The sequence below is a fragment of the Lupinus angustifolius genome, chromosome LG17 (genome assembly GCF_001865875.1).
Source record: "Lupinus angustifolius cultivar Tanjil chromosome LG17, LupAngTanjil_v1.0, whole genome shotgun sequence".
Classification (NCBI taxonomy): domain Eukaryota; kingdom Viridiplantae; phylum Streptophyta; class Magnoliopsida; order Fabales; family Fabaceae; genus Lupinus; species Lupinus angustifolius.
This window is the reverse complement of record NC_032025.1, coordinates 8,980,871-8,988,157: the sequence shown is the minus strand read 5'-3', so window position 1 is coordinate 8,988,157 and position 7,287 is coordinate 8,980,871. Positions and strand designations below refer to the sequence as shown.

Here is a 7,287-nt window from a genome sequence, read left to right as displayed (position 1 = left end):
GCAAACTAAAAGAATCTATCGGCAGTTACATGTGCTTAATCAGCATCAATTAGCAATGATAGCCAGAATAAATCAAAATAAAACAGTCCATTTATGGCTCACAATGGGCAGCCTAGGAGTCAATCATCAGGTAGCAGTTTCGGCAATTCAAGAGGCTCATATGGAGCATCAGAAGACTATATAAGTACACACACGGACAGAAGAAAAACACTTGATACAGAGCATACTACCACCCATAACACACGCACAGAGAGAGACACACGAACATAGAGTGAGATACATACATCAAAGAAAAAGCTTATAAACCAGAACACAATATAGCTACGCATACATAATCATAAGAGAAATCAGCCAAGAGATAGTGCAGTAAGGCATCCAGAAACAGGAAAGCAGAAACGAGATTGCAACAAAACGCAAGACATCATACATCATGGCAGGAGACCACATTCAGGAGGAATAAAAAGGAAGAAGCATAACTCAGGTAAGCACTTAAGCCGTAAAAATCCTATGAACGTTCCTTACTTTATATGGCTTATGCATTAGACTTATAGGATTTTTTCGTAACCATTGCTAATCAGTCATAACACAGAAATACATATACATATATTGGAATGTAAAAAGCATAATTGAACTTTATTTTAGTCTGTCTGTCTCCGCGAATTGATGCCATTAATATGATTATGCAAAATTCTAATAGAAAATATGGATTATTCCCTTATCATTAATCTGGAACCCAGTGAGCCTCATACAAAAGATAGGGGTTGAAAAAGAAAAAGAGAGTAATTACCCCTCCTCTAATCTGCTGTGAGAGGACGCCCGCGCGTATCCTTAGTGCTCTTCAATCCGTTTTGGCTCGGCCTTTAATGGCTATGGGTTATCATTCTGAAAATATAAATTAAGACTATATGAGTTCACGAAATCAAGAAAAACTGAGAACCAAGTAAAAGGCAATAAGTTGAAAGAGAATAATAAAGTAAGGACTACTCGATTCGGGATCACCATAACCCATCGGAGAGAGCTTTCGTGAATCACCCAATTCAAATTCGGGGTGGTGGCTTCGAGACCACAGCGTAGCCGAGAAAGCCTTGGAGGGTTGACGTTGTTGTCTTCCTCCATCAATTTAAAACTGACATTGGAGAGGATAAAAATGGAGTTGGGGGGATTTCAATTCCCCTTGCACCGAGAGATTCGGAGAACGAGACAGAAGCTCGGAGCGAAGCCACTGGCAAGGCACAACCCGTCACCACCTCTTCTGGAAGCTGAAGCCGTCGCCATGAACGGAGGATCCCCGAACCACCGCCACCACCGCTGGCTGGAAAGAGAGAATAAGAAAGAAGAAGTGAGCCTTTTTCCCTTTCACTGTTAGTGCATGCGTGAGAATAAAGGGGAAACCCCCCGTTTAGTGCTTAATTCCACCTTTTTCTTTATTTTTTTGTTTCTTGACTTAATTTGTTTTTTTGATTCTTTTTATGTTTACTTGTTTTATTTGTGTGAGCACCATTAGTTTTAGGCAATTTTAGCAAAAATGAAAGTAATTGATATGTGTTATATCTTATAATTATCAAGTAATGATTGTATACTTTAATCTAAATTACACTAACGTTTGATAATAGATAATAACTACTAATAATAACAATAATTAGAACATTTTACTATGATAAAAAAGATTATTAATAGAATCACATGAAAATTTTTATAAATGTAGATGAAGAGAAGGTCGCCCCGGATGTCTCTTTCTTCTCAAATCATCTTCGAAAGGTCGCGCTACGCCGTTTCTTTTCAATCGATTAAATCTCAAAATCGATTAAATTTTATTTTTTAAATTAAATAACAAAAGTTAACCAAACAAAAACTTTTTTTTCAATAATAAACAAAACTTGCAAAATGAAATTTTTTGATTAAAAATATATTTTTCTTTAATTAAAATACACTTAACCAATAAACTATTTCATATGCTAAAGAACTATGTAAGCTTTGATTCCCTTAATATGAATATGTAGGACCGGGGTCAATTTTGTCAGACTTAACTAAAAAAATAAATAAATAGTTTCGATCATTTAAATTAATTAATTAACCAAGTAATTTAATAAAAATAATAATAATGATAATAATAATAATAACGTCATATATTTTAATGAGGGGTACCGCTTAATGCAGGCGGGTAGGGTGCTAATACCTTCCCTACCTTGTAACCGACTCTCGAACCTGGATATCAAAAATCCAAAAGCTCAAGGTAATTGGGCTTAAAAGAATTTTCTACATTTTTAACTATAAAATGTAGTGGCGACTCTAAACAAAGTCGTGTAACCGAAAATTGGGGCGCGACAGAGTTCATTTTATTAACACACCAAACTTCTTCCTTAAGGAAGGTTGGTATTAAAGAATAAATAAATTGCGGAAGGTAAATAACAATAAATAAAAGTTAGTAAGTTAGTTTCATCACTTTTGTATATTAAAAGGTGTTTTCAAAAAATAAGTTTATTGATAACACTTTACTATTTTACAATCTTTTTGAATAAGGAAAATATATTTCTCATCTTGTTTTGAGTTTGAACTACTTAGACAAGTTCTTATGTTTTACTTTGGTTAACCCCAAACACCAAGGTCTGAAATCCTCCTTTTAGTGTATATCCTAAAATGGTAGAATGATGAACACTTATATTCATTACTTAAACAATACTACGACCATAAAAGAGATTAGGTTGTCACACCCTAACCATTGGCGACTCTAATATTGAATGAGTGATGGATGTAAGATCTTAAGAAAAGCATGCTTAACTTGGCAAATAAACTAAGTAGTACAACTACTTCTTAGTTTATTTGTTAAGTGTTTGAGACAAGTAATTTTATTGACTTGAAATCATTTTTTAGGTGATCAATCTAAAAAGAGCATTAAGTACTTCTCAAACAAATAAATTAACCAAAACACCATCTTGAATGATTAAAATTCAAACTTTTGGAATATAAGAAGAAGTAGAAATTACATGACTTTATTCAAAAGAAAATGTTAGGAGCATGAGCTAACCATCCAAGGATTGGATGAGAGTACAAAATTGATTTTTGCATCTCATTTGCCTTCTCCTTTTCTCCTATTAAATTTTAAACTAAAATTATAAACTTACTTGGAAATAAAGCTCTAAAATACTAAGAAATGAAGAGAGAACTTCAGAAAGGATTTCTAGTGAGAGACTTGTTAATTTCAAGTGTTGTTGGCCTCTTTTGCTCGAATGAATTGGTCCCTATTTATAGAATTTCTTTCTGGACCGCTGAACTGCTTGGCTAGACTGCTAAGCAGCTGACCAAACCCTTCAGCATGGGTTTGGTCCCTTGATCAAGTAGCTTAGTCACCTCATTGTTCTTGACTCATCAAAGCTAGTTGTGGGCTATGAAACCAGCTATTGTGAGCTACTTCTGAAAAGCCTACGATGGGCTACTTGAGGTGAGGTCATGGGTGACTTCATGTTTTTGCTTGTTGGTTAAGTCAAGTCTGGGTGCACACCGCTCAGCGCACCTGTTTCACCGCTAAGTTGTTTGTTCAGCAGCTTTGACCGTGTTGACTGGGACGTGGCCTGGTGCTTGCTGATCTGGTCAGAAGTTTGGTTCTCCGCTAAGCTGCTTGGTTGGACCACTAAGCTGCTTGTTCAGCAGCTTGGGCATGTGCCAAGCTTGTGTCTAACCGTCTCAATTGGAGGTCTGACCGTGCCTGGACTAGGCTGGTCCTAGGCTGAGTGGCTAAGCAGGTCCGCTCAGCTGCTTGCTTGAGCAGCTTGATCTAGGTCATGGTGGTGTCCAGATCAGGCTGGTGTCCAGGTCAGCTCAGCGGGGCTTGGTCCATGCTTAGCTGCCTGGTTGAGCACATTAATTTTATTGACTTTTTTGGTTTTTGATCATGAGTCTTTTTTCTCTTCTTTTCTTCATTCTAAATCCTACAAAACACATAAAAAAGAAATACACATAAAAATATACAAGTTTGTGATATTTTATACAAAAATATTGTTTTAAGTTGGTTTTTCTCAATTATGTTTAAGATAAGTGCCATAAAAGTGTATGAAATTTAGGTATGTTTAGCACTTATCAAACTTCCCCCAACTTAAAACTTTGTTTGTCCTCAAACAAAAAGTGAAAATTATCCGAAAATTAATTTGGCTAGAAATAATAATAATGATCAACATGATTTCAAATGATTAAACATGTCAAAATATATTTCAATGAGATTTTTCATGGTTTGTGAATTTTGACACATAATGTTTCAAACAAGAAATCAATGCTATGCTTATAAAAAATGTGTAACAATTTACCTAAGCAAATATTTTTCTAACCAAAAAATGTTTCTTTTACACACAAGTTCAAAATTAGAACTTTTGGAGGTAAGTGTTTTATTCAATTTTTCAAGCATTTGTTTGTAGTAACTTGAACTTGTTTTTCATCCCACCTATTCTCTTAATTTACATAATTAATCAAAGATCACTAACGTCTTCATTTAGGTTGTAATGAGACTTGGTTTGGATAATGATTTTTCTAGATTTTCAAGGCTAAGTTTTTAAAAAAGAGAGCATTTTTCAATGGAACACTTTACTCTTCTTTTTTCCATTATTGTTTTCCAACCTCTTTTACTTCTTTGAACCTCGGCTTCTATTTTTCTCAATCTTTTTTTGTTTCTTTTTTCAATTTTTTTTTAAGATTGAGTTTTTTTTTCAAGAAGCAAAGTCCACCAATTTGATTCTTTCAAACTACTCTTTTAAAATTTAATGCTCTTTTGAGAACATTTTTTTTTTCAATTTGGTTTTATGGGATAGTTTGAAATTTTTTTATTTCATTTTTTTTGAATCAAAGGGGATTACAAGGGATGTTCCTAACTTGGTTTGAACTTTTTGGCTTTTGGTTCAACTAATCAAAGAACACGCGTTGATCATTTCTTATCATTTTTATGCAATAAAATTGATTCTCACTCATGTGTTTGGCTCACTCCTTCACTTGGTTTGGATTCACACTTTTTAATAAAAAAATGCTTGTAAAGATCTTGTTACATAAAATTGACTTTTTAATTTGCAAAAAATTTCAAGTTATAACATCATGTAACTTTTTTCACAAAATTTTAGCATATATTTCATTTTGCTCAATCAAAGCTTAATTGAAAGTATGCTTAACATTTTCTAATCATGTGATCATGCTTCAATTTTTTGTTTTGTTTTAGCCATTATGTTGTCGGTTTTGAATTTTGTTTTTGAGTTTTTGAACAAACAAATTTACTTTTTACATATTTACACAATCTTAGACAAGAATTTTTTTTTAAATTACATCAAGTCTGGCCCTTTTTAAATGAAGACTTGTCCTCAAATCTTAAAGATTTTTGGGATTTACTTGATGTGATTTAAAAAATTTGTTAGTTTTTCTAAAAAATAATAAAAAAATAAAATTAACATAAAAAAAAAATATGTGATGAAAGAAATAAATTTTTACCACTTACTGGATTGTCTTCCAGTTAGCGCTCTTTTAACGTCAGTAGCTTGACGTCAGATTTTGGACGAGATTATGCTGATTGATTATCGATGATGGAGCCTGATTCATCACCCAAATAATGTTTTAACCTTTGTCCATTTACCACCCAAGTTGCTTTTGTCTTGGGATCTTTCAACTCAACTGCTCCATATTCTTTTACTTCGTTAATGACAAATGTCCTGTCCATCCGGTCTTTAATTTTCCTAGAAGTATTTTGAGCCTTGAGTTGAATAAAAGTACATTTTTCCCTTGATAAAAATTTTTCTTTTTAATTTTGGAGTCATGGTAGTTTTTTGTTTTCTCCTTATACAGTCTCGATGATTCATATGCTTGGAACCGCATTTCTTCCAATTGATGTAGTTGATCATATCTTTTAATCTCTGCATTCTTTAAATCAAAGCATTTGTGAGCCCAATAGGCTTTATGCTCCAATTCAACTAGTAGATGACAAGCTTAGCCATAAACAAGTTGATATGGAGTTTTTCCTATTGGTGATTTAAATGCAGTTCTATAGGCCCAGAGAGTATCATCTAGTTTTTGTGACCAGTCTTTTCTTGAAGCAGAGACTGTTTTTTCCAATTTTTTTTTTAATTCTTTGTTTGATACTTCTGCTTGGCCATTGGTTTGTGGGTAATATGGTGATGTTACCTTATATTTAACATTATAAAATTCCAGGGTTCTTTTCAATTGGGAATTTATAAAATGAGATCCCACATCACTTATCAATACTCTTGGTGTGCCGAAAACATAGTCAACAACCACCAAGATATATTCATTTAAAAATGATGATGGGAAAGGTCCCATAAAGTCAATGCCCCAACAATAAAAAATTTCTATTTCTATAATATTTTGTAAAGACATTTCACTTTGTTTCCCAAGTCCCCTAGACCTTTGGCATGCATCAAACTTTTGGACATACAATTGGACATCTTTATAAATAGTTGGCTAAAAGAATCCAAATTGGAGTACTTTTGCCGCAGTTCTGTTCCCATTGTAATGTCCCCCATAGGCCGAATTATGGCAATGCCATAATATTTTTTGGGCCTCATTTTCAACAACACATCGTCTAATAATATTATCGGTTCCTTCTTTAAATAAGTATGGTTCATCCTAGACGTATTGATTCACTTTTTTGAGAAAATTTTTCTTTTGCTGATAATTAAAGTGTTTAGGAATTATACCTGAGGCTTTATAATTTGCCATATCAGCAAACTATGGTCTTGTTTGAAGTTGAAATAGCTTTTCATCAGGGAATGTTTATGCTATTTCTTGTTCTCTTAATGTGACTTCTGTATTAACCAATCTTGATAAATGATCTGCCACTTGACTTTCTTTGAAAGTGTGCATGTCAAGAGGAACACTTTGGAAAGCTCTCTTTATATGTCATGATTTTGATGAGGACAACTTGTGCTAATAAGAGCTTGAAGATCACCAACAAATCAACATGCTTAAGTCTTTTGATTGGTACTAGGCTTAGACTAGAAACTAGTTTAAGTTGAGTCTAAGGCTTAGGTCACCTAATACATATCTCATATGCATAAATCTTTTAAATCATTTCATCTTTGAGATATGTCATTCATAATATGTTCATGCATCACATAAATACATGTATATGTGCATTCTAGGCATAAACTAAGTGTTAAACATGTATGAATTAAGTGCATAACGTATTCGAGTTTTTGTATTTAAAATTACACATGAAAATATGATGTTAATCGATTAAGGCATACGTTAATCAATTAACCTAACTGTTTGAGAAGTTGTTGAAACTGAAAAACTTGGAAAACA

At 33.3% G+C, this 7,287-nt stretch overlaps 1 long non-coding RNA gene across 1 annotated transcript in view; it reads right to left on the bottom strand.

Annotated features, from left to right (window-relative positions):
• The window catches only part of LOC109331505, an 18,359-nt gene continuing 16,713 nt past the window's right edge, over nt 5,642–7,287 (bottom strand). Inside the window, exon 3 of the long non-coding RNA XR_002105797.1 lies at nt 5,642–5,652. This is a non-coding gene — a long non-coding RNA (uncharacterized LOC109331505). The remainder of the gene's footprint in view (nt 5,653–7,287) is intronic.